The sequence below is a fragment of the Marmota flaviventris genome, chromosome 5, assembly GCF_047511675.1.
Source record: "Marmota flaviventris isolate mMarFla1 chromosome 5, mMarFla1.hap1, whole genome shotgun sequence".
NCBI lineage: Eukaryota > Metazoa > Chordata > Mammalia > Rodentia > Sciuridae > Marmota > Marmota flaviventris.
Window position 1 is genome coordinate 3,911,595 of NC_092502.1, and position 27,313 is coordinate 3,938,907.

The window sequence follows — 27,313 nt, forward strand, 5'->3', positions numbered from 1 at the left end:
TAAAACTGGAGGGCTTATCTTCTCAGATCTAGAAGGCAGGAAGACAGCGTCTGCAGACAGAAGCATAACTTCATGTGAAGTTGGTAGTACCTTAGTCACTTCCACAGTTTTAAACTTAAGGTAATCAGTGTTATTTGAGTTTGTTAGTTAGTGTGGAGCTCTATTGTTCAATTCACTCTCTCATTAATCCTTCAACAGTGCTTTGTATTGATTTAAAGATGCACTATTCACTGGGTAAGGAAAAAATCTGGTTCTTTATTACAAATGTGTGCAGAAACATTAATTTCTTCCTCATTCCCCATAGAACCAAAATCTTTAAATCAATTTTTGTCTTTGATCTTCTCCTGCTAGAACTGGATGAAGAAGCCCAGAACTGTACAGCTATGGCTACTAGTCTGTCCTCAGGGATGCTGCCTGCTTCATCATACTCACATGGCAGAAGGTGTGCAGCTCTTAGGGAGTGCCAAGATCTACCCTAAGTCCAAATGCTAGTCGTGGCTGGAGAGCATCCTACCTTGGATTGCTCCACCCTGTGGACATACTTCTTTGTCAAATATGTCCTCACCTGCCAACCTCTGTGCTCTGCACACCCCTGAATCTCTGAAGCATGATCTGTGTGCCTCGTGACCAAATGAAAACCCTGGCCATGGCTCTCACTGCCTTCCCAAGACTGGAGGAAACCCTAACCCATTCTTCCCTACTCCAACTTCTCAGTGTTAAAGACGGACTAAGCTTTAGACCTGTTTAGAAATCATTATGTAATTCAGTAACTCTAGGATGTTGGGCAAGTTCCTTTAATTTTTTACACTGTAAACATCTTTAAGTGAACAGTGACACAGTGACATGAAGTATATTCACATATCGGTACAATTCTCACCAGTGTCTACCTTGAAAACTCTTTTCATCTCCCCAAAATGAAACCATGCACCATTAGAGAGAACTCCCCATGCTTCTCCCAGGCCACTAGCAGCCTCCATTCTCTCTCCCTCTATAAATCGGTGACTCTAGGAATTGCACCTGGAGGAAGTCACTCCTGTCCTTGTCTGTTTGCACTACCTGCTGTCCATGACCTTGACTCGGGTGCATGGGTGCTTCTTGGTGTGTCAGAGTCCCTCCTTCTCGAGGGTCACTAGTGCCCCACTGGCTGTGCACAGCACACTTTGCTTATTTCTGTACACATCAGTGGCCGCCTTGCACTTCCATGAACTTTCCTGAGCATTTATGTGATTTTTAATGGACATTTGACAGCAGAAATTACAGCTTTTTCTTTCATAATGTGATAAGATGTCACATGAAATAGGACAACTTCAGTAATCCTTTTGCTTAAGTCATGCAAGGGAGGTTTATGAGGTTTTAGAGACTAAATTCAACAACTCCCATGACTTTTCAATTCATTACAAAGTTTCTGCTTGTGTTTAAATCATTTTAAATTAAAAATCACTAACACTTAACTTTTCAAAGGAAATAGGTATTTGTATATACTTTTTGAAGGTAGAATGGGTATATAAATGTGATTTGCCATTACAAATGTAATTTTCCACTCAGCATTACATAGCATTTAAATTCAAAGAAAGAGCAAATGAATTCTCCAAATAATAAAATAATTCCCAGTTAGTTATTTTTGTAAGAAATGATAATGCTTGACTTTACTAAAATTCACTATCTATATATTTATATTACACAAACTAAGTTGACACTAGTCAAAAATACTTGCAAAGCTATGCAAATAGAATTATTTGGGATTCATTTCTAGAACAATGATCATGGATGCAAAGTGTTGCTAAAAGAGTAAATAAAATACAACAAATAAAATACAACATGCCATTAAAAGGAGGAAAGGAAGCTCAAATCCCAGGGTTGGGAAAATGTATTATCCTGGAAAACAAAGATTTCTTTTTTTTTTTTTTTCTTCCCTCTGACTTCATGGGTTTGGAGATTTCTTACCTACATTTCCATATGCTTCCACAGCTTTTTCTTAGAGTGATGTGAAAACGGTTGTTTTCCCCATGTCTTTGCAATGCTGTGAGGAGCACAACATTCCCCTGCCCTTTCTTCCTTTTTAAAAAGCTTTTGGGTAATCATGGGAAATTTAAATAAGTGCCTGTAATTTTCTTTTCTATACTTTTTTCCAGACTCATTGCCAAAATTTGATATTAAGATGTTAAGTTTCTTACCCAGTGTACTGAGATGATCTTCTGTAACAAATAATATCATACAGACCTTTTATTTGAGGGAATCGGGCTGTTAAAGAATCCAGCTGGTGAGCAGCAGCTAAGCATACACTGCAGCTCTCCGGGGATAACAAGCACAACAGGGAACAGAGGATTTTCTCAAACTTGTTGAGCATGAAGTGCTAGGATTGGCATCCCTTACCCATGTGAGGGGACACTCACTGCAGCAGGCTGCATCTGCGTCCTCTGTGAGAAGCATGGTTGCAGTCCCCTCATGCTGCAGGAGTGACTTGCTGCTGCTGTGTCCAGCTGGAGTATATCAGTGCCCATGCACAGCTACAGGGTGTGTGACCTATACCCACAGGGGCTGGAAGCACTCTCATTAGCCAGAGCCACGTGACGTGACACTTCAGGGGACAGAGAGGTTGGATTTCAGGGGTGTTTTAAAGATTCCCAGGATTCTGACCTACTTTGTATGCTTCAGAAAGCTGTGAGTCATAAAATAATAGAGGCTCATTCTGGAGTAAAAAGAAAATGTAAATAAGTGTCCTGGGAAAAGGTCATGATTTTAAAACACATCTATGGGTGAAGTTATAGGATCCTGGTATTTCTTTTCTGAATTCCAATAGAAGAGAAGATTAAAAACTAAACCACTGACACCAACCACTGTCAAAAGCTATAACGGGAATGAAATGAAGCAAAGGGTAGAATTCAGCTAATTTTTTTGCCCCTTTTTAACTAAATTTAAGAGAATCAATGCTAAAGTACAGGTGCCAATTTGCATTTATGAAAGAGAGTTTTATTTTATTTGTATGTTTGCATTTTTGTGTCTAGGTAACAACATCCACTATAACAGCAACAGTGCTGGGGAGAGCTCTCACATTTCCTGTCTGTAGATGTTGACTTTTAGCAAAGTGTCCAATCCCAATCAGACGCAGAATGTGATTGATAGAGCACATGGGTACAGTCTACTTTTAAAGTCAAATCTTCTTATTTCTGCTGAAATATTTGTAATATGTTTTAAATAGCTATTGAAGTAGTTTCAATTTTAATTTCATTGAATAGATAAATGAATGAAATGAAAGAATCATACTGCTATAGTGAACTGCATATGCCAAAGTAAACTTAGCTACCAATTGCTGTACAGATTGTCGAGGTGAGAAATGGAGTACTCGTGGCTAGAGAACACAGCCTGAGGCATCCAGAGCTGAGGGGGGATTAGCAATTGAGCTTTGGTATTGCTAAACACTGGCCTTGAATTTATTTAAAATTGCAAAGTATAACTTAATGTCAACATAGTAGGCAGAAAATGGCTTCATAAAGACTTCCATGTAGCAATCGCACGAATCTGTCAGCGTGTTAGTTTACAAGGCCAAGAAAAGTTTGCAGACAGAAGTAAAGCTTCTAATAGGCTGATATTAAAATATAGATTATATAAGTGAGTCCAAAGTAATGACAGGATGCTTAAAAGTGAGAGGGAAGCATTAGAGAGAATGGTTGAAATGCCGGAATGAGGTTTTTACCCAATACTCCCAATATGGATGGGGATGGAGAAAGGGGGCCAGGGGCCAGAGCTCTAGGGGTCTCCAGAAGGTGGGATGGGGAAAGGACAGTTCTGCCCTAGGGCTTCCAGGAGGAGGCAGCCTGCTATTAGTCTCCTGAGGTTGATTTTTACTTATGTTTTCCAGAAGGAAGGCAATGCACTTGAACTGTTGAAGTCACTGAGGGTGTGTTCAGTGTTACAGCATCAGCATGAAACAAACCATCAGCATCACACCCAGGATGGCTGTTGACCATGAGAGGCCAACACAACACAAGACCCTCTGTAATCAGGTCAGGGCAGAGGAACCCAGGCACGTGCCAAGTCTTAGAGCTCTAAGCCAGCACACTCCCGGCTGTCACTCTGACACCAGTTACTGTTAGCTTTGACCTCCTGTGCCCTCCCTGTCCATTGGATATGAGAAGATCCCTCATAGGCTTGTTCCTGTCTGCTGACTGCAGGAACTGTGACCCTCCCACCACCACCCCACATTGAGTGCTCAGGGCTCGTGCTCTTTCCCAAGCCCTCTTACCAAGACCTGCACCCCCACACCCTATTGTGGTGCTGTGTGTACCTGCTCACTCCAAGGTGAGCCAGGCCATAGCAGTCAGTCCCTGCCATGTCCTTGTTGGTTGCTGCAGGGAGGGTAATGAGTGCACCTCTGAGAACTCTGCCTCTCCTGTGAAAATGCAAGCACTAACTTTTCCTTCAGTTTCCCTAATAAGGTGAGATACATGTCAATGGGATCAGACTGCATGTGCTACATTTGTCTTACTTTTATTTTCTCCAGAATTGTATTTCTGAAATTCATCCATACAATAATAGGTACTTAAATTTCATACTTGGGGCAAAATTACCTGTTCATTCTGTTCCAATGTTAGAAGATGTTAGACTAGTTTTTATTTTTGTGATGATGGAAATGATGCTCTCCAGACACTTTTGTGCATGTGTTCAGTAAATATTTATGCAAATTTGGGGTATCTGTACCTAGGAGTGATATTGGCAGGACAAAGAGAATGTGGAGTTTAATTTTTTAGATATACAAAAATGTCTCCTACAATGGCTTTCCCAACCAGCTGTAAAAGACTCTCCTTTATGTATTGGGCAACTTTTGTTATTTTCTCTTATTAACTTGAGACCTTCTGAGTTTAAAGTGGTAAGTGATGATGGACATCATTTGAGTTTTGCTCATGTCTGCTGAGGCTGAGGACCTTTCTAACACTGACTAACAATGCTGTGAAGTGACACTTCAAGGTGACTGAACTAGGATTAAGCCCCAACTTCTTTAATAAGACTCCTAAAGCACAAGAATTAATTCCAAGAATCAATAAATGGGATGGATTCAAACTAAAAAGCTTCCTCTCAGCAAAAGAAAAAACCAGTGAGGTGAATAGAGAGCCTATAATATGGGAACAAATTTTTACCACATGGTCATCAGACACAGTATAAATCTCTAGGATATATAAGGAACTCAAAAATCTTTTTTTTTAATATTTATTTTTTTAGGTGTAGATGGACACAACACAATGCCTTTATTTTTATGTGGTGCTGAGAATCAAACCCTGGTCTTGCCTGTGCTAGGCGAGTGCTCTACTGCTGAGCCACAATCCCAGCCCAGGAACTCAAAAATCTTAACACTAGAACTGGGGATGTGGCTCAAGGGGTAGCGCGCTCGCCTGGCATGCATGCGGCCTGGGTTCGATCCTCAGCACCACATACAAAAGCAAAGATGTTGTGTCCACCAAAAACTAAAAATAAATAAATAAATATTGAAAAAATTCTCTCTCTAAAAAAAAAAAAAATCTTAACACCAAAAAACAAATAACCCAATCAATAAATGGGTCAAGGAACTGAACAGGTACTTCTCAGAAGAAGATATATAATCAATCAACAAATATATGAAAAAAATGTTCAATATCTCTAGTAATTAGAGAAATGCAAATCCATCCAGATTTCTTCTCACTCCATTCAGAATGCCAGCTATTAAGAATACAAACAACAATAAGTGTTGGCGAGGATGCTGGTGGGACTGCAACTTGGTGCAGCCCCTATGGAAAGCAGTATGGAGATTCCTTGGAAAACTGGGAATGGAACCACCATTTGACCCAGCTATCCCACTCCTCAGTCTATACCCAAAGGACTTAAAAACAGCATACATCAATGTGGTCACAGCCACATCAATGTTTATAGCACCACAATTCACAATAGCTAAACTGTGGAACCAACCTAGATGCCCTTTAATAGATGAATGGATAAAAAAAATGTGCCATATATACACAATGGAACATTACTCAGCAGTAAAAGAGAATACCACATTTTCTTTATCCTTTCATCTAATGCATTCTGCTGTCATATATAACATTAAAATTTTTTTAAAAAAAGATGATTGGCCTTGTTTACTGAGCTCTGGGACATTATCTAGGTATGTGGAGATTCTTTCACAGCATAGCTACATGGCTATTTCAGCTAGTTTGAGCTGCTTGCATTTCAATTCATTGTATAGTTTAAATTAAATCTTTCTTTAGCTTATCAATATTTTTCTTCATGCTTGGCAAGGTGTTTTTTTTTTTTTCTACATATAAAATACTTCTTTACCTAGGGGCTGGGGCTGGGGCTCAGCGGTAGAGTGCTTGTCTCGCATGTGTAAGGCCCTGGGTTCAATCCTCAGCACCACATAAATAAAAGTATTTGTCCACCTATAATTAAAAAAATTAAAAAAAAAATACTTCTTTACCTAAACCCCGATAACATTTGCCTACATTATCTTCTTGAAATTATTGCTGTACCTTAAATATTGAGATAAAAAGCCACCTGGTTTTAGAGATTAGCTATAAAATAAGTCTCTTTAAGTGTATGTGGATATTCAATTGAGTCAGTCTGTTTCCACACAAAGACAAGAGCTTTCCCACAGCCTCCTTTGTCTTAAGTCAGTAATCAGGGCATGAGTTCTGTTGTAGTTGCCCTATTTTGCTTTATTGACCAGTATTTGCTCAACAATAATAATTACTTAATTATCACATTTTAAGTAAGTTCTGTTACTCTATAGCACAAACAATTTCATTTGTGGAATTGGAAGACAACTGGAAAAATGAAGTCTGTTTGGAGCTACTTTATTCTCTAACATGATTAAAAGTTCTGCACTGTGCACGTGTACACACACACACTGACTCACTGAGGGAATTTAATGGAGGGCAATATTGAATGAATTTAGGAAGCAAGTTGGAGAAAATCCCCCTTTTAAAAAATTGTATAGTTGATAGGGAATTTATTTTTCTCCATTAGCTATGATTCAATTCATTTTTTTTCTCAGAAATATTAATATTTCCTTAGGAAAGATTTTGGTCTTTATGTAGAACTTTCATAATTCTTAATTGTTATTTGGTGGTAATTTAAAATTTGTTCATATAGCTCATAATGTTCTCTAAGTTTTATCATACCTTATTTTAATCTCCATTCCTTGGATGGTTTGAATGACCTTTTTTTTCCATCCCAATGTTCAGAGACATCAGGATCTTGCTGTTCTACTCTCTGGCAAATGGCAATCTGACATGCATCCAGATGTGTGTGTGTGGGGGGGGGGGCGAATGCTGGATCGCGCTCACCACCAGTGTTTGCAGGTGTCCCAAAGAGAAGCAGCTTGTCCTCATCACCAGGGGAAGCTCTGGTAAGTCTGTGAGTCATGGAACAGGATTCCACACACAAGACAGTAGTGGGAATGAGTTGGCCACACCTACAAGAGCTCCACAGACAGATGTCACCAACAGCTGGGGAGGCCGCGGCACACAGAAGTACAAGACAGGTGCTGCATGCCCAGCACTCCAGCAACAGGCTCAGTCAACCAGTGTGTCACTAGAAGAATCGCAGCTCTGCAGGAAGTAAGAATGGGTGGACAGTGGGAGAAGGTGGGGATTCTCGTCGGCGGGAAGTGTTGGCCCGACCATGGGGAGCAGTCCCTGTGTGTTCAGTGGTGCCTCATGGACACACATTGGGCTAATCCCCACTTCTCTGCAAATCTTTATGGCCATAGGGTGATAAACTAGAAATTCAGAATGAAGGGGCAGGTTGAGGAGGGTATGTGAGGAGTGGCAGGACTTGAGCAGCCATGCAGCTTCATTGCTCGGGTGGGGGCTGGGTCTATTGTTGCACATCATGTTAGGAGCTGTTACTAGTGTGAGCCATTCATGGTCAACAAGTATCTCAACCAAAAATGAAGGCGAAGCCATTGCACACGCCCATGAGTAAAAATATTGACAGTGGATATAAAGGTTTTTGTCACGGACTCTCCAGAACATTTCACACCAAATGTGTCTTTTCTCCCCTGTGACTGCAGCCAGGTTGGGCTTATTAGCTGCTGGATCACACTCTGCACAACTTCACTCCAGTGTTTTCAGCAAAGTACTGACTTATTATCGTCCTTGGGCACTGGGGAATTCTGATGCATCATTGACTTGTATATAATGTGTTAAAGCTATTCTGGAAAATGTCTGTTTCTTTTAAAAAAAAGACATTACCCATAACCAAGCAATTTAAGTCACAAGTATATATCCAAGATGACTGAGATTATATGTCCACTAATCAGAAAAAAAAAAAGCAAAACAGGTCACCATAGAAATCTTCATGGCAGTTACTTTCTTCACAGTCACAAATATTCAATGTCAGAATAAAAATGATTGTTATATAGTATAATGTAGTATAATGCCAATCAGTAAAAAAATAATTACGTGAAAATATGAAGCATGTAAAATTTTATAAACACATTGAGGAAAAGAAGCTAAAAAGGCAAAAGCATTTCTGTTCAATGGTGATGAAGTCAAAATGATGATTGCTGTTTCCAGGCGCAGGTGTTACCAAGGAAGGTCCACAGGGAACCGCATGATGGGACTGTTTCTGTCTTGGCTTACACCAGTACTCCACCCTGTCAGCCACTCAGGCAAAATGGTACCCTGAGCATGAGTTCTCCTCCTTCCCCCACATTTAACATCCCATGTGTCCACACTGCTCCTTCTCCCCTTTCCTGACCGTGGCCTCTTCCCACTTCCCACCATCACCCAGGGGTGGCACCCACCTGCTGAGAAGCCTAATGCTTCCTGGTTCTGGCCCTTGATCCCCAAGTGGAGCTCACCGAGGGCTCTCTCTGTGACGACCAAACACACGGCACCTTTTGTAGAGTCCTCGACAGCAGCACCCACTCCTGGGGAAAGGTGGGAACAGGAAACCCGCACATCATGGCTACCTAGTCCCAGATCCCTGAGGGAATATGTGAGCACCTTCTGCATTCTGGATGAGGAACATCAAAAATAAGGACAGTATTTTCTTCTTTGGAAAAGTTTTCCCACCTTCATTTTCATCACTGTTTTGGCTGTTTCCTTTGGGTTAGTCTCCTTTTTCTAAAAGCCTTATCTGCAGGACAATTATGGAAAATGCTCTCCTTGCTGTGAAGTCATTTTCTGAATCAAGCCCTCATGGCCCATGGGTGGTGAGTGGTTGGTAAGCTGTGCTTCCCAGGTGGGCTTTACCTGCTCCTGGTCTCCTGGGAGGCATCCACTCACACACTCTGTGCCTGCGTCTGAGTGCCTTGGGCCTGAGTGCCAATTCCCTGGGGCTGCCAATGTCCCCACCAGTCCCGAGCCTGGGATGGCAGAGATGCTCCTTCTGACTGTCCTCCTGCTTCTTTCAGCATCAGGAAAAAAAAAAAAAAAAAAAGGTCCTGGGCAGCTCGAGTCTTTCCAAACCTGAACGTTCTTACGCGTGGTCTCCTTATGGTGAAATTAGGAAGTTTCCCCAAGAATCAGGTCAAGGGACTGAAAGGCACGTGGGAATTTCAAACCCTGAGAATACACGGGAGGGGGAGAGTAAAAGGAGGCGTGAGGACCACAGAGCCACACAAGACGACTCACCCAGGAACAAGGAGCACGGCAGCTTCGGCAGCTTCGAGGCCTGGAAAGCAGAGCGGCACTGGCAGCCTGGCTCCTGAGCCTCTCAGGCCTGAGTGTTCTCAGGTGTGCTTCTCTGCTAGGGGTGTGCTTTGCAATTGCAGATAAGGGCTGGCTGGGGTGCCTGAAAGCCTGAAAGCTGTGAGTCTTTCTCATGGGAACTGGAATCATTGGAAGTCTCAGCTTCAGCCAAGACCCCCCACTGAGGCAGAGAGAGAAGGAAATGAGGATCTGTTTGACTGTTGCTTTGCAGATCTTCCAACCCATCACTGGGGCCAGCACCGGGATGTCATAAGGACAGACAACTGTCACGTGGTCATGGGTATCACATATCATCTGTCACCTGCTAGAAAGCACATCTGGAGGGGAGCAGTGGGCCCATCTGAAAACAGACGGACATGTGGACAGCTGGCAGACTGATAAGATAATTTAATATCTGGCAACGTGTGTGCTTTACAGTGCATTCTGCTTCATACATCTGAGGCTACGCAGTTAGCCACTGAGCTAGTGCCTGTGTGATGAGCCCATCTTACCTTTAATGTCCTGCGTCTGCAACCCCAATGGTTGTCTTTCTAAGTCCAGGCCCTTTGCTTTTCCTTGGGTCCTGGGGTGTGCTTACAGTCTCTGGAAGGAATGAAACCTGGCATGTCTGCTGTCTGCCCCTCTGGGCTTGGTGTACTCTGATTGCCTTCCTTCTCCACGGCCCCTCCATCTCCTTTCTTCCTCTGTTCACTGGCTGCTTCCCATATTTTCTGTTCCTTTCCACCACTTTAGACAATGTGCTTTCTCTGTCTGTATCTGAGACCTTTTCAACATTTGCTTTCTTTATCCAATACTAATTGTAATACAATCCTAGAATTCTCTCAATGAAAGAGATGCTATATAATTTTCTCAGAATATCTTCATTTGTGCTGCTTTGTAACAACCACCCTCCCCCTGTAGGTCTACGACAGTGATATGACCTTATTGTCTCCTTGAGGCTGCAGTCTTGCTGCGCTCAGAGGCATGCTTCTCTGCTAGGGGTGTGCTTTGAGATTGCAGGTAGGGGCTGGCTGGGGTGCCTGTAAGCCCTCCTGGCTTGGATGTCCATGAGGGTCACTCAGTCCTCTCTTTGGTATCTATCACCTCCATGGTGATCCTGCCACCTCTCCCTGGAGGAGATGAGCCTGTGTCTTCATGGGACTTAGTTATTCTCAGTCACATCCACAACCACATGTCTCATGCTATGGGTTGAGATAGACAGTTTCTCCAGCCTTCCTGGACTTGTTGGAGGGGATGCTTTACTTCCAACCATTTGCCCAGCACTGAGCCTGTAGTTCTTTAACCCCCCTCTGCTCAGGTGTCTTTTATCTGATTCTCTATTTTGGTGGACTTTACAGTTTTGTCTTTATTTTTCTGGGTCAAACAAGTACATTAAAATGGCCAGCATTTTTAACTTCTTTTGATTAATATTCTTGGTAACAAGAAGATTCTTCATGTATTATTTTTTCTAGGTTCCCACTGTGTTAACTTTGATTTTCACCTCCAATATTAGGTATATGTATATATGTATATGTGTGAGTATGTATTTTCATCATTGTATTTTTTTTCAATGACATTATTACAGGATTTTTCAGCAACAGTGGGAAAAAACTTAAAAGTCATATGGAATAATTAAATACCCAGAATTGCTAGAGCAATCCTGAACAAAAAAGAGCAATGCTGGCCACATCACAATATCTGATTTTGAATTACACTACAGAGCTATAGTAACCAAAACAGTATGGTACTACCATGAAAACAGGTACTGGACCACTAGAATAGAATAAAAGACACAGAGACAAAGCCACAGTTTGTCATCAAATTTGACAAAGTCCCCAAAATTATGTCAGAGGAAAGACAGCCTTGTTAGCAAATGGTGCCAGGAAACTGGATATCCAGACATAGGAGAATGAGAAGAGATCCCCATCTCTACCTCTGCACAAAAGTTAACTCAAAATGGATCAAAAATCTAGATATTACACCAAAAAAATTTGCAACTGCTACAGAAAAATATAGGACCAACATTTAAGTGCAGGCAAAGACTTCTTCAATGGATCTGCTAGAGCTCAGGAAATTTTACAAAGAATAAAATAAGGGAAATCAAATTAAGAACTTCTGCACAGCAAAGGAAACAATAAACAATGAGGAGAGAGAACCCACAGAATGAAAGAAAATCATTGCCAGCTGCTCCTCCAATAGGAGGTTAGTATGCAGAATATGTAAAGAAATTTAAAATTTTTTTAACACCAAAGACCAAATATCCCAATCAATAAAGGGGCAAATGAGCTAATCAGAATATTCTCAAGAGAAGTAAGAATGACCATTAGTCATATGAAAAAGATGTTCAATATATTGAACCCACAGGAAACTGTAAATGAAAACGATTCTGAGGTTCCTTCTCACTTGAGTTAGAATGACAGTCATCAAGTATCCAAGCAACAATGAATGCTGGTGAGGTTGGGGGAAAATTTCTTACACAATATGATGGGATATAAATTGGTGCAGCCACTGTGAAAATCAGAATGGAGGTTCCTAAAATACTGAAAATAGATTGTCCACATGATCCTGCTAGAACCCTCCGTGGTATTTAAAGAATTAAAGATATCACACTTTAGGAATACACAAATACCCACATTTATTACAGCACAATTTATAATAGCCAAGCTATGGAACCAGGCTAGATGTTTGTCAACAGATGAAGAGATTAAGAAGATGTGGAATATCTACACAATGGACTTTACCTACCCATAAAAAAAGAATAAAATTATGGAATTTGCAGGAAAATGGGTGGATCTGGAGACCATTGTGCTAAGTGAAATCATGCAGGCTCAGAAAGACAAGTGCCATGTTTTCTCATATGGAGAAGCTGGAGCGAGAAAGAGAAAAAAGAATGGAGAAAATAGAATGAAGACTAGTAGGGCAGAGAAAGGGCATCCAGGGGAGTGAGGGGGAGAGTACAGGGGTTAATTATTTTAAAATTAATAAAAATTATGTATATGTCTGAATATGCCACAATGAAACACACAACTCTGTGTGATTAATATTCACCAATAAAATGTTTTTGGAAAGAGATATTTGGAAATCAGACACAGAAAAATATTATTCAAATGGGACAAATTATTTGTTAGAGTCATTGGGGGGGGGAATGCAATCCCAGGCTTATTTTACTACTAAGTATATCTCATTGCAAAGATTAAACATGGAATACATATTTTAATGCATTCATAAATAAATGGAATATTGTATACACAAGGTGATTTTACCCACATGGATTTAACAAAGTGAAAATGAGAATTCCCAGTTCTGTCTACAGTTTAATCATGTAAACAAGTCTATTCGTGGATCCCTATGGCAATCACAGGTAGCATTTGAGAGCATGAGAGTGTGAGTTTGTGAGTTGCACAGAGCTCACCTCTAATCTACATTCCAACAATTACAAGACCAGTGGCATTAGACACAGTGCTTGGACCCCATGAACCTCAAGGTATTGTACTAAAATAGGCACAGTGATTACATTTAGGGTTGTTGAAGGAATGAAAATGGAGGTTTGTAAACAGTCTTTAATTAGATACTTATATTTAGAAAGTTATCAATAAACAGCAGCCACTATTCCTTTCATCTATTCAAAGCTATCACTTCTCTAAGAAAAAAAAGCAGAATAGTAGGGTCTACATGACAAAACTGAATGAATTCATCTAACATTGGGATGGACCACAAACCAAATCTCTATAATCCTGAATAGCTTAATAATTTCCTTTGCATAATTGGGAAATGGAGAATACATATTTATGCCCTGTAAGCATTAAAATATGATTTACTGAAATTGAACAAATACACATTAAACAAATGAATTCTTGTTTTCATGCACTGAAACATGAGTTAATAATTTTGTTTTCTTTCTTCTTCTTTTTTTTTTTTTTTTTTTTTGCTAGTGCTAAGGATGGAACCCAGGTCCTGGAGAATGCTAGGCGACTGCTCTGCCACTAGGCTACATTATCAGCCTCTGGAATTTTTCCTTATTATATGTATAACCAGCCAGAATAAAATGAAAACTAACTTCAGAGATATGTTTTAAAATATATTTCTATAATAAGTTTGGTACTTTTGAGTTTGAACTGTAAGCTGGCCTTTTCCACAGGCACAATTTTTATAGATCTGTTTTTCATTCCAAGATATAATACAAAAGGGATTAAATTATAGACACAACTCGTGACATTTCTTTCAAGTTTGTTTACAACAAGAAATACAGGTGCCTCACACCTGTAATCCCGACATCTTGGGAGGCTGAGGCAGGAGGAATGCAAGTTCCAAGACAGCCTTAGCAACATAGCAAGGCACTAAGCAACTCAGAGAAACCCTGCCTGTAAACAAAATATTTAAAAAGGGCTGGAGATATTGCTCAGTGGTTAAGTGCCTCTGGGTTCACTCCCCAGTACAAAAAAAAAAAAAATAAAATAAAATAATAAGAAGAATTAGAAGATAATTGTGGAAAATTAAATTGTTTCCATGGATCACAGCTGTGTTGCTATGGATATGAGTTTTCCCCAAAGCTCCTGCTTATGCAGGGATAGGCAGTGAAATGCCTGGATTGTGAGCGCTGTCACCTCACCAGCCCATCCTAGTTTGAATGGTAACTCTCAGTGGCAACACTGAGCAGGTGGCACATGCCTGGAGGAGGTGGGTGTCTTGGGACACGTCCTGGAAGGGCTGGTCTTCCTTGGGTCCCTGCTTCCTTCCCTTCTCTCTCCCCCTCCCCCTCCTTCCTTCCCTTCTCTCTCCCCCTCCCCCTCCTTCCTTCCCTTCCCTCTCCCCCTCCACCCTCCTTCCTTCCCTTCTCTCTCCCCCTCCCCACTCCTTCCTGGTTTCATGGGGTCAGCAGTGCTCCTCCTCTGCTCCCTTTCTCCCTTCAGCACTGATGCTCTGCCTCACCTCTTGTTTCACACCCACCATGACTGAGGCTCTGAAACCATAGGGCAAAACAAGCCTTTCTTCCTCTAGGTCGTTCTTATCATATAGTTTGGATACAGCAGGACAAGCTGACTAACACCATGACACAACCGTGGCACTCCCACATGGCAACACAGGAGCATAAAGTGTGTATGTCAGAGGGTCAAAGGGAAGAATTGTGAGCATGCTGGGTGAAATGTAGTTTATCAGTTTTCAAAATTATATGGATTATGAGAAAATACTTTCCATTTGGGAAGTAAAACAGCATGAAGGCTTGCAGAATGGGGTCCTGCATTGCCAGCCCCCAGTGTCCCAGGGGTGGTGCCAGCCTGCAGAGGCACCTGAAGTCCATGACTCTGGCCCTGGGTCACCAGGTGCAGCTCCCCACCGGCCCCAGCTGCTGGCAGAAAGGTCAGAGAGAATGCCCTCTGGAGCCCTGAGCTTCAGCTCTGGGGGTGCCGCAGGATCATGCTGAGGAGAATGTGGGTGGACACAGACTTTCTCCAGTTTCCAGTTTATATTAAGTTCATCTTAAGTGATATGTAAAACAAGTATGCATATGAATAGGTTCCACATGACGTCCTGATGCACAAATACTGTGTGACAGTCACTCAGGTAAAACCTGCTGACCTCCTCATATAGTCATCATGTCCTAATGGCCCAACCTTCATTATCCTCTTTTCTAGTTTTTGATGTAATCAGTCCATACTTTTCAAATCTCAAGATATTTGTCCCTGAGGGAAATGACCCATTTGGACAACTTACCAAGAATCTAAGATAGGGCTCACCTGCAAGTGAAGTTCCGGCCCCCAACATCTGTAAAGGATGGGAATAGTCCCTCCTGGAAAGCTCCCTCCTGACTACTCATGCTTCATCAGGGGCAGGTGTCAAGACCGTCCTGCTGTCCTTAGGGGACAGGGCTACAAGCACGTCCTGGCCAACAAGGCATTCTTCCTGCAGGAAGCTAAAGAAGGAAACAGGAATTTCTTTTCTGTTAACATATTAATTGTAAACTGGGTCACTGGCTTTATTAAAAGAAAGTTTAATTAATTAAAGAACACAAAGGGAAAGAAAAACAGGCAGAAGGGAAGAGGCGCTCAGATGCCACCTCACGGTGTGTAAGGGAGCCTTGGGGATATGTGTGTGTGCTGCTCTCTCTGGGACAACTGGAAAAGCTCCCTCGGTGGCATTGCTTCCTGGATGTGAGAAACAGGCCATCCTCCAGGGTCAGCTTGACAGAGACACAGATGACATGCACAGATGACATGACTGAGGTCCCCTCCTCACCCTCTAGAAGAGGAGCCAGTGCTCACAGCCACACAGCCTGCTTTCCCATGGGGTTCTTAGGAGATGTGCAGTTGTGTGCAGCTTGTGTCTGCCTTCATCTCCACCAGGGAGCCCTCCGGACAGCTGGCTGAGCCTAGTTTCCTACAGAACTTGTGCTGTGACACCTCAGCTCCATTGGCAGCCTTCACCAACCCAGGTGCCCTGTGCCAGCTCCCCCTGCCACAGCATCCCTGTTGACAGTCCCTTCAGGGAGCGGGGGGGGGGGGCTTGCTTTTGCCAGGGGAACATTTGAGGATTTCAACTCTTGTGGAGCCCAGGTCATGTACTAAATGCTTAGTCCTTCCAGCTGTCACCCATCACATTCTACCTTCCATTAGACCAAGCTTGTTGTGACATCACTGTAGTAGTGATTCTGCAGGGACTGGCCTCTGGCAGGAGATACTTAGCCCTCCTATGAATTTGATTCCTGCATTATGGTACTCACAAAGACTGAACTCCTACAGAGAATGTCCCCACCCCAGAACAGTTGCAATCACTCATGTGCTTCACACTGGCCAGTAGCAAGCCGTAACCCCTACCTTTGGCAAATGAATTTATCATAAAGAAACCCAAACTCTACATCAAGTGGTCACAGACCAATATGCAGTATTTCTACTGAATCAAAAATATTAAACTAGGAAATTGCCAAACTGCCTCATTAGGTAGAAAGGAAATTTTCAGTAGTCTTGGGGAGCTTCTGAAATTCCCTTTTAAGGACTAAATACCACTGGATATCTTAAACTATAGTTATTATAAACAGAACCACCACCACATCACCATCTGTTGACCTACCTTTCCAAATGATCACTATTAGAGACACACCAAAGGCTGGTAATAGAGCTAGTAGAAACAATCACTCCATCTTTAGAATGTTTACTATCTTAAAAATTTGGACACACGTATGGAAGGGATTCTTATCAATGAGCACTGAAGATCTATGCCACTTGATTAGGTTGTGGGTGAGGTTTTGCTCAGGATGCTTTCAATCCTTAAGGACAGGTCAGTGAATCCCTGAGCCTAAGCAGAATTGCTCTCTCCACTGCATGTACTGTACGATGTAGCCCTGATTGGAGGCTTTAGCAGCACCTGAAGTAGAGCCACTGGCATCTGCTGACCCTTGTCAAAGGCTATTTGGTTCCACTATAGGGATTGGCAAATTCAGGAGACACTCTATAATTCTCATGCATATTTCAGGCACTTACCTAACCAAGCAATATGCTGTCAAGGAGCTTATTCTAAGTCAAAAAAAAAAAAAAAAAAAAAAAAAGGCCTTAATGTGGAACACTGAAAAGGCACTGTCCAAATAAAAATTTACTAAGAATTGGGGCTGGGGATGTGGCTCAAGCGGTAGCGCGCTGGCCTGGCATGCGTGCGGCCCGGGTTCGATCCTCAGCACCACATACAAACAAAGATGTTGTGTCCGCGGATAACTAAAAAATAAATATATAAAAAAAAAAATTTACTAAGAAAAACAAGATCATTCACTCCCCCACCCCTTTTCCCATTTGGGGGACCCAAGTTTGCCTAAGCATAATTTGTAGTTACCTCAGACTACAACTAAAAGCTTAAATTATAAATCACCGTTCCCAGATGACTTGAACACAGTTCTTCCTGGTGGCACGTCCCAGGAGCATAATACACGCAGGGCCCACTGCACCAGCATAGGTCAGTGGAGGCCACTTCAATCTTTACTCTCCCAGCAGATCAGATCCCAGGTGGCTGCCTTTCCGCAGGGTCTCTGATGGGAATTCACAGCACTGGTTTCAAGGTGGCTGCCAACACTTCAGAGCTGCCACCTTCTTCTCCAGCAGGCGTCACTCCCGTGATGTCCAAGGTATGTGCAGCCGCTCGGGGGTACTCAACCCTCCAGAAGCCACTCACGCTTTCCAGTGCTTGGTGTGGGTGGCCGGGGCAACCTGCTTGCCTTTGTATACTTCTGGGGAGTCCTTGGGTGCTCTCCTGGGGTCATCCTGCAAAGGAGGCCAGTACACCTGGGGTCTCTTAACAACTGTGGATCAGGATGCAGTTGAATTGGTGCCATTTTCCTGTGAGGGCCTGATGATTTTGCTGCAGCACCGCCAGGTCCATGCCCACCCAGTCGTGCCTGGATGTGCTCCTCATCCTCAGCTTCTTCCTCCTTACTTCCCTGGACTGCCTGAGTTTGGAGTTCACTCAGTCCTCCCCACCCACCTTCCTCCTTCCTCACAGCCTTGGGGACCACCCAGGCCCATGGCTCTGCCCCTGTGTCCCCTTTGGCTGCTCTACACCTGCTTCTCCCTCTTTTTCCTCTTGGCACAGATGGTGCCCATGCTCCGTGGCTCTGTCTCTGCCGTGGCCATGGCCTCCGAGGCCTGGATGGGTGGGGCCACCTGGAGCTTCAGGAGGCTGGCTCTGCCTGGGATCACCCAGGCTTGTGTGGCTGGGCAGGGGACTCCTCCTCCTACCCACTTGCTGTGGAGTGGTGGTAAACTCCGCTGGTGTCACTAGGAAAGAATGCTGCCTCCAGCAGAGAAGGGCAGTCAGCCCCTGCTGTATACTTTTAATACAAGAATTCCTGGCCACGTTTCTGGCTTCTTTTGCCACTGGAGGGTCCGTTTGTAATGTAGGACATATCAGGCTGGACACCTGAGGAATTTTCAGGGAGAAGGTTTATTGCCTGACGTTCCAGAGGGGATATCTCCTAAAATTCTCTGGACCTTGAGTTTGGAAATTCTTTGATCTTTATACCCAGTGGCGGGAGAAAGTCGTGGAGGTTTACTTTTTTGTTGGCATCTACAAAACAGTATTTTTCTTTTTTTAGTTCTCATAAAGTGCTTTTGTCCAATTTTTGTTAAATTAATTACCACTAAAACAGAAATAACATCATCCAGTCTGCGGCCAAACGTAGCTTGTGCAGGCAGAGCAACAGAGAATAGGAAGTTCTAACCCACACTGACTTCTTTGCAGAAACATGCTGACATTCTGTTAATAAGAACAATTATGAGAGAGGGAAGCAGCATTCTGTGTTGCTCTGTGATTCAGATCTAACCTAGTAAGAATACTGCATCTCTGAGAGTGTTAAAGGACCCCTATACAGCTGCTCTCGGGAAGGACTCCTGACTCCCAGCACCTAACCCTTGGAGTTCTAGCAAAGGCGGGGCTGCAGGGCTCCAGAGCACCTTAGCAGAATCACCTATCAGCACAGCTTCAGAACTCCCAGACTTCACTCTGCTCCCACACAGGACACTCAGCTGCTACCTACCCTCAGCACAACGCCATCAGCTCCCCCCACTCCACCTGACACCCCAGCACTAGAAGCAGCCAGCCTCCATCTTGGCATAACTTCCTCCCCATATTTAGTGGGGGCAGCTCCCAGATCAGAACTCCAGCTGGCCAGGTACCAGGTTTCCAACTTTCCCCTCTCCCCAGGGGTGATAACCCAACACAGTAGCTGCCCAATACAAAACAGCTCTCAGTTGGACAGGTGTGCAGTGTGACCAGGGCACTGCCCACAAGAGCCCTGGTGTGAGGGTTTCCTCACTTGGGAACTGATAAGGGAGCAGGAAATGGGGGTAAAGTTTGGAGCCTAACAGAGAGAACTGGGAAATTTCCAGGCAAGATAGAGAGAGAGGACTGTGCGCTCAAGTCATCCGAGCGGTCTCAAAAGAGACCCTTGATGTGCCGTCTCCCTGCAGGGACTGGTGGATGCCACTCCCTGCTTCCAGGCGTCCACCATGAGGACTAGCCTTTCCACCCTGGTTACCTCCACCATCCTAAGGGCAGAGACATCAGCTTACAACAGACAACCTCACCTATTGAATGAGAAGGGAAGCAGGAAAGATATGGATCTGTAAAACTAGAAAAATCCTGGTTTCTTCCTTTGATTTTTTTTTCTTCTCCCCCCTATCCTCCCGCCCTCACATCCCCAACATAAGTGAAACCAAGCACATTGCATGAAATAAGGTTTGAGGACTGGAACATATGAATAATATAATGTAGAGGTGTTGTATATGCCTTTTATTTTTTCTTCTTTCATTTTTTCCTTCCTCTTCCAATTTATACTATTTTAACATCCTTTATTTTTCTAAATACATATGTGTGTTTGTTTTATGTACTCTACTGTCTTCCCATGTACTCATCTACCCTAAATTACTTCCTGTCTATTCTCCTCCTATAACCCTCTTCATTATTTCTCTTTCCCACTTCCTAAGATATATTAACCCTATATCCTCACATCCTACCTCTTCAGCATATCATCCTATACCCCACCCCCAGTTCATTGTCCACCGTCAGAAATGTAAACCGTTTTACAAAACTACTGATTATATCGTAGATAAAAATCAAATCCAACATTTCTGTACATTGAGACCAAACTGTAAATGTCTTAATAACAATGAATTGTTCATAGGTGATATATTGTTGATACTGGCATCTATTAACATTATCCTTCACAAAGAAGAGGTCTTGGAACCCTACAAGAGCACTACAAACCTATAGGGTAAAAAATAACACCCCGGACCCACAGAGCTAGAAGGGAAGACACATGAGCAACATGAAAAGACAAGGGAAGGAAGTGCCACAAACAAATCAAGATGCCACATTATTTGAATCCTTGGCAACCACAGTAGCATAAATGACAGAGAAAGAGTTCAGGATGTTCATGATAAAAATGTTCTGTGACTCAAGGAAGATATGAGAGAGCAAATACAGGCAATAAAGGATCATTTTGACAAGGAGCTACATAAATAAATACAGAAAGCAAAAGATGACCTCAAAAGGGAGATGGAAGTTCTAAAAAATAAAAAGAAAAAAGAAATCTCCGAAATTAAAGAAACAATAAACCAAAATTAAAGGCTCAAATAAAAGCATCACAAACAAAGTAGATCACTTGGAAGACAGGACATCAGACAATAAAGACAAACTATATAATCTTAAAAAGAATATAGATCACACAGTGATAATGGTAAGAAACCATGACCAGAACATTCAAGAAATATGAGATAGCATAAAAAGAGCAAATTTAAGAGCTACTGGGATAGAGGAAGGCATAGAGGTCCAAACCAAAGGAATGGACAATCTATTCAGTGAAATAATTTCAGAAAACTTTCCAAACATGAAGAATGAATTAAAACTCCAAATTAAAGAAGCCTACAGGATGCTGAATTACAAAATCCCAATAGATCCACACCAAGGCACTTTATAATAAAACTGCCATACATACAGAATAAGGAGAGAATTTTAAAAGCCATGAGAGAAAGGAATCAGATTATATATAGGGGGAAACCAATTAGACTCGCAGAAGATTTTTCAAACCAGACCATGAAAGCTAGAAGATCCTGGAACAACGTATATCAAGCTCTGAAAGAAAATGGATGCCAACCAACAAAACCCCATATCCAGCAAAATTAAGCTTTAGATTTGATGATGAAATAAAAACCTTCCATGATAAACAAAATTTTAAAAAAATTACAGCTACAAAACTGGCACTACAAAACATCCTTGGAAAAATATTCCATAAAGAGGAAACAAAAAACAACAATAAAAATCAGCAGAGGGCTAGTATCCTAAAGGCAAAACTAATCAAAGAAGAAAATCAAGTAGAGTTAAATAACAGAAAAACAAATATGGCTGGGAATACAAACCATGTCTCAATAATAACCCTGAATGTTAATGTCTAAATCTCACCAGTCAAAAGACATAGACTGGCAGATTGGATTTAAAAAGAAGACCCAACAATATGCTGCCTCCAGGAGATTCATCTGATAGGAAAAGATATACACAGACTGAAGGTGGAAGGTTGGGAAAAATCATACCATTCACATGGACTGCAGAAGCAAGAGGGGTTTCCATTCTTGTATCAAATAGACTTCAAGCCAAAGTTAATCAAAAGGGATAAAGATGGACTTTATGTACTGCTCAAGGGAACAATACACCAACAAGCCATAACAATCATAAATATATATTCCCCAAACAATGGAGCAGCTATGTTCATCAAACAAATTCTTCTCAAGTTCAAGAGTCAAATTGACCACAACACAATAATCTTGGGTGACTTTAACACACCTCTCTCACCACTGGATAGATCTTCCAAACAAAGTTTATAGAAATATTTAAAAGTTTCTATAGGAATATAGAAACTATAAATCACAATAATACAATTAATAACTTTGAATTAACTGACATATATAGAATATTTCATCCTGCATCCTGAACAATATTTCATCATGTTCAAAACACCAGGAAAATTAGGGATAACAGAAACATATCTCAATACACTTTCTTCTCAGCACCACATGGAGCCTTCTCTAAAATAGACCATATAAAATGCCACAGAGCAACTCTTAGCAAATACAAAGGGTAGAGATACTGCCCTGCATTTTATCAGATTATAATGGAATGAAATTAGAAATCAATGACAAAATAAAAAATAAAAATTTCTCCAACACATGGAGACTAAACAATATGCTACTGAAAAAAAACTGGTGATATTTTGCAGAAAATATCAAGGAGGAGATTAAAAATTCCTAGAGGTAAATGAGAACATACATACAACATATCGAAATCTCTGGGACACTATGAAATTTCATTACATGGAGATCATTCCTTAAAAGAAGAAAAAGTCAACAAATAAATGACCTAACCTTACATCTGACAGCCTAGAAAAAGAAGAACAAATCAACACCAAAAGCAGTAAAAGGCAGGAAATAATTAAAATTAGAGCTGAAATCAATAAAATTGAAAAGAAACAATTGAAAAAAATTGACAAAACAAAAAGTTGGTTCTTTTAAAAAATAAATAAAATTGACAGACCTTTAGCTACACTAACAAAGAGGAGAGAGAAAACTCAAATTACCAGCATATGTGATGAAAAAGGTAATAATCACAAAACACCTCAGAAACAGAATAATTAGAAATTATTTTGAAAATTTATATTCCAATAAAATAGAAGATATAGAAGGCATAGACAAATTTCTTAAGTTATGTAATTTTCCCAAATTGAATCAGAATGATATACACAATTTAAACAGACCAATATCAAGTGATGAAATAGAAGACACCATCATAAGCCTACCAACCAAGAAAAGCCCAGGATGAGATGAATATACATCCGAGTTCTACAAGACCTTTAAAGAAGAACTCTTCAATTTACTTCAGGAAATAGAAAAAGAAGCAGCACTTCCAAACTCATTCTATGAGGCCAATATCACCCTGATTCCAAAACAAGGCAATGACACATAAAAAAAAAAAAAAAAAAAAAAAAAAAAGAAAAAGAAAACTTCAGACAAATATTGCTAATGAACATAGATGCAAACATCCTCAATAAAATTCTGGCAAATTGAATAAAAAACATGTTAAAAAGATCATGCACCATGCTCAGTGGGATCAATCCCAGTGGGATTCATCCCAGGAATGCAAGGTTAGTTCAACATATGAAAATCAATAAATGTAACTCATCACATCAATAGATTCAAAGATAAGAATCATATATCATCTCAATAGATGCAGAAAAAGCATTTGACAAAATATAGCACCCCTTCATGTTCAAAACACCAGGAAAATTAGGGATAACAGAAATATATCTCAACATCATAAAGGCTATCTATGCTAAGCCCCAGGCCAACATCATTCTAAATGGAGAAAAATTGAAGGCATTCCCTCTAAAAATTGGAACAAGACAGGGATGCCCTCTTTCACCACTTCTATTTAACATAGTTCTTGAAATGCTGCCCAGAGCAATTAGACAGATGAAAAAAAAAAATAAAGGGATACACATAGAAAAAGAACTCAAATTAGCACTATTTGCTGATGATATTATCTTTTTACCTAGAAGACCCAAAAGATTCCACCAGAAAACTTTTAGAACGAGTAAATGAATTCATCAAAGTAGCAGGTTATAAAATCAACACCCATAAATCAAAGGCATTTCTATATATCATTGACAAATCCTCTGAAAGGGAAATGAGGAAAACTACCCCATTTACAATAGCAAAACAAACAAACAAACAAAAAACCTTGAGAATCAACGAATGAGGTGAAAGATCTATACAGTGAAAACTACAGAATGCTAAAGAAAGAAATCAAAGAAGATATTAGAAGATGGAAAGATCTACCGTGCTCTTGGATAGGCAGAATTAATATTATCAAAATGACCATACTACCAAAAGCACTATACAGATGTAATGCAATTCTGATCAAAATCCCAATGGCATTCCTCATAGAAATAGAAAAAGCAATCATGAATTTCATCTGGAAAAATAAGAGACCCAGAATAACTAAAACAACCCTTAGCAGGAAGAGTGAAGTAGGTGGTATGTATAGTCTGGTATATCACTATACCAGACATTAAAGTATACTACAGAGCAATAGTAACTAAAAACAGTGTGGTATTGGCACCAAAACAGACTGGTAGGCCAAAGGTACAGAATAGAGGACACAGAGACTAACCCACAAAATTACAGTTATCTTATATTAGAAGAAGGTGTCAAAAACGTGCATTGGAGAAAAGATAGCCTCTTCAACAAATGGTGCTGGGAAAACTAGAAATCCATATGCAACAAAATGAAATTAAACCCCTATCTCTCACCATGCATAAAACTCAACTTAAAATGGATCAAGGACCCAGGAATTAAACAGAGACTCTTTTTCTAGTAGAAGAAAAAGTAGGCTCTAATCTTCATCATGTCAGATTAGGCCCCACTTCCTTAATAAGACTCCTATAGAGCAAGAACTAAAAGCAAGAATAAATAAATGGGATGGATGCAAACTAAAAATTTTCTTCTCAGTAAAAGAAACAATCTGTGATGTGAATAGAGAGCCAACATCTTTGGAGTAAATTTTTACCCCTCACACATCAGATGGTGTACTAATCTCTAGGATATATAAAGAACTAAAAAAATCTAAACACTAAAAAAATAAATAACCCAATCAATAAATGGTCCAAGAACCTAAACAGACACTTCTCAAAAGAGAATGTACAATCAATGAACAAATAAAAAAAAATGCTCATCATCTCTAGCAATCAGAGAAATGCAAATCAAAACTACTCTAAGATTTCATCTCACTCCAGTCAGAATGGCAGCTATTATGAAGACAAATAACAATAATTGTTGGCAAGGATGTGGGGGAAAAGGTACACTCATACATTGCTGGTGGGACTGCAAATTGGTGCAGCCAATATGGAAAGCAGTGTGGAGATTCCTTGGAAATCTGGGAATGGAGCCACCATTTGACCCAGCTATCCAACTCCTCAGTCTACACCCAAAAGACTTAAAAACAGTATACTACAGGGACACAGCCACATCAATGTTTATAGCAGCACATTCACAATAGCTAAACTGGAATCAACCTAGATGCCCTTCAGTAGATGGATTAAAAAAATGTGGCATATATACACAATGGAATATTACTCAGCATTAAAAGAGAATAAAATCATGGCATTAGCAGGTAAATGGATGGAGTTGGAGAAGATAATGCTAAGTGAAGTTAGCCAATCCCCCCCAAAAAGAACAAATGTCAAGTTTTTTTTTTTTTTTTTTTTTTTTGATATAAGGTGACTGACTCATAGTGGGGTAGGGAGGGGAACATGGGAGGAATAGACAAACACAGAGCTAGGACAGAGGGGTGGGAGGGTAAGGGGTTTAGCAATGATGGTGGAATATTTTTAAAATTTGCTTTTATAAAAGACATTTAAAAGGGAGAGAAGCTGCAAATGTGCAGAAAACATGTGCAGAGCTGCATCTCCTGAAGTGGTGATCAGTGAGGTCCACAGACACAGCAGCAGCAAACTACAGCTTTAGCTAGGGGAAAGCACCTGCCTAACAAGTGCAGGCAGGATGGGGTCCCCGGCACCAGAAAAAGAGAAGAGAAAGAAACTCAAGTACAGGGCAAAATATATTTTGAGAAGATGCCTCAATCAAACAATAGATATAAATGACATTTTATATCACTCTTTAGCATGTGTAACTACAAGAAAACAGATGGGACTTAGAATAAGCATGAGTTACAGAGTGGTGGTCCCAGAATTTTTTTTTTAAGTGGGAGAGACTAAACCCACTCTTTTTAAAAAATATTTATTTTTTAGGTGTAGATGGACACAACACAATGCCTTTATTTTTATGTGGTGCTGAGGATTGAACCCGGGTCCTGCCTGTGCTAGGTGAGCGCTGTACCACTGAGCCACAATTCCAGCCCTTCAGAATCTTTAATAGAACAATAATACATCAAGGAAAAGGAAGAGGCCAATTGCAGGGAACACAGGGTACCTGCCGCTGCTAGGAGGCCGAGGGAGGGTGACCACAAGTTTGAGGCCAGCCTCACCCTGTGTCAAAATAAAAATTCAAAGGGCTATGACAAAGCTCAGTGTGGAGAACACCTAGATGAAATATGGACAGGAAGGGAGCCAAGAAGAAAGGCAAGAGGCATTTCATCAATCTGTACATGAGGCTGAAGTGGTGAGGCCTACACTAACATACACAATGTGTAATGAAACTTCAGAAAGACAGCAAGAACTAAATTGTGAAGTCATGAAGTAACAATTGACTTAAAGAAGAAACAGTGGTAAGCAAAGTTGTGAGAAAAAAACAAAGAAATGGATGGTCACATTGCATAATGAGGACTAAAGAATTGCACTAGGGAGGGTATGTATAGGAAGGATAATGTGAGCCTGTACATGCATGTGCATGTACATATGAGATAGATGTATGCATGTGCATGTGTGCTGACAGGTCACACTTCACCCCTCCCTGGTGTTTTGTGTGTAATTTCACTTGGTGCTCTACAAAACACTCACATTAGCACCATGCCTTGTTCCATGGCCTCTGTGATCCTACTAAGCTGCTTAGCTGGTGCCTGGTTCACATAAGGGAATATTAAATTGTTTGTTGAAAAAAAATTGATGACTCATTGTGATTAATTAAAGTTAGTTATATCATGAGATTTTAATAGAAATGAATAGCTTGTTCCCTTAAATATTTAAATAGTTCTTCCACCTGTTTTCAATGGAAGTTATCTAAAATAACATTTTTCCAAGTAGACTTAGTTCAAGTGGATAAATAAAAATTTGGAATATAAGGTGTGAATTAATGTTCTTGTGAAAATCAGAATTATTCTAGAATATTAGAGCTTGAATATTTATTTTACATTTACACATTAGAAAGTAATTCTTGCTTCTGAATTGGTTAACATCTGGAATCTATACACAAAAAAGGGCACATTTTTACTTATATCAAGATTTCAAGGGGCTGAGGCTGTAGCTCAGTGGTAAAGTGCTTGCCTCGCATGAGTGAGGCACCGGGTTCAATCCTGAGCACCACATAACAATAAATAAAGATACTGTGTGTTCATCTACAACTAAATAAATATTTTTTAGAAGATTCCAAAAAACATGCAGGAACCAG

General features: G+C 40.9%; 1 pseudogene; it reads right to left on the reverse strand.

The window, feature by feature from the left end:
• Positions 1–27,313, reverse strand: part of LOC139705830 (zinc finger protein 431-like) — a 175,623-nt pseudogene that overhangs the window by 138,456 nt on the left and 9,854 nt on the right.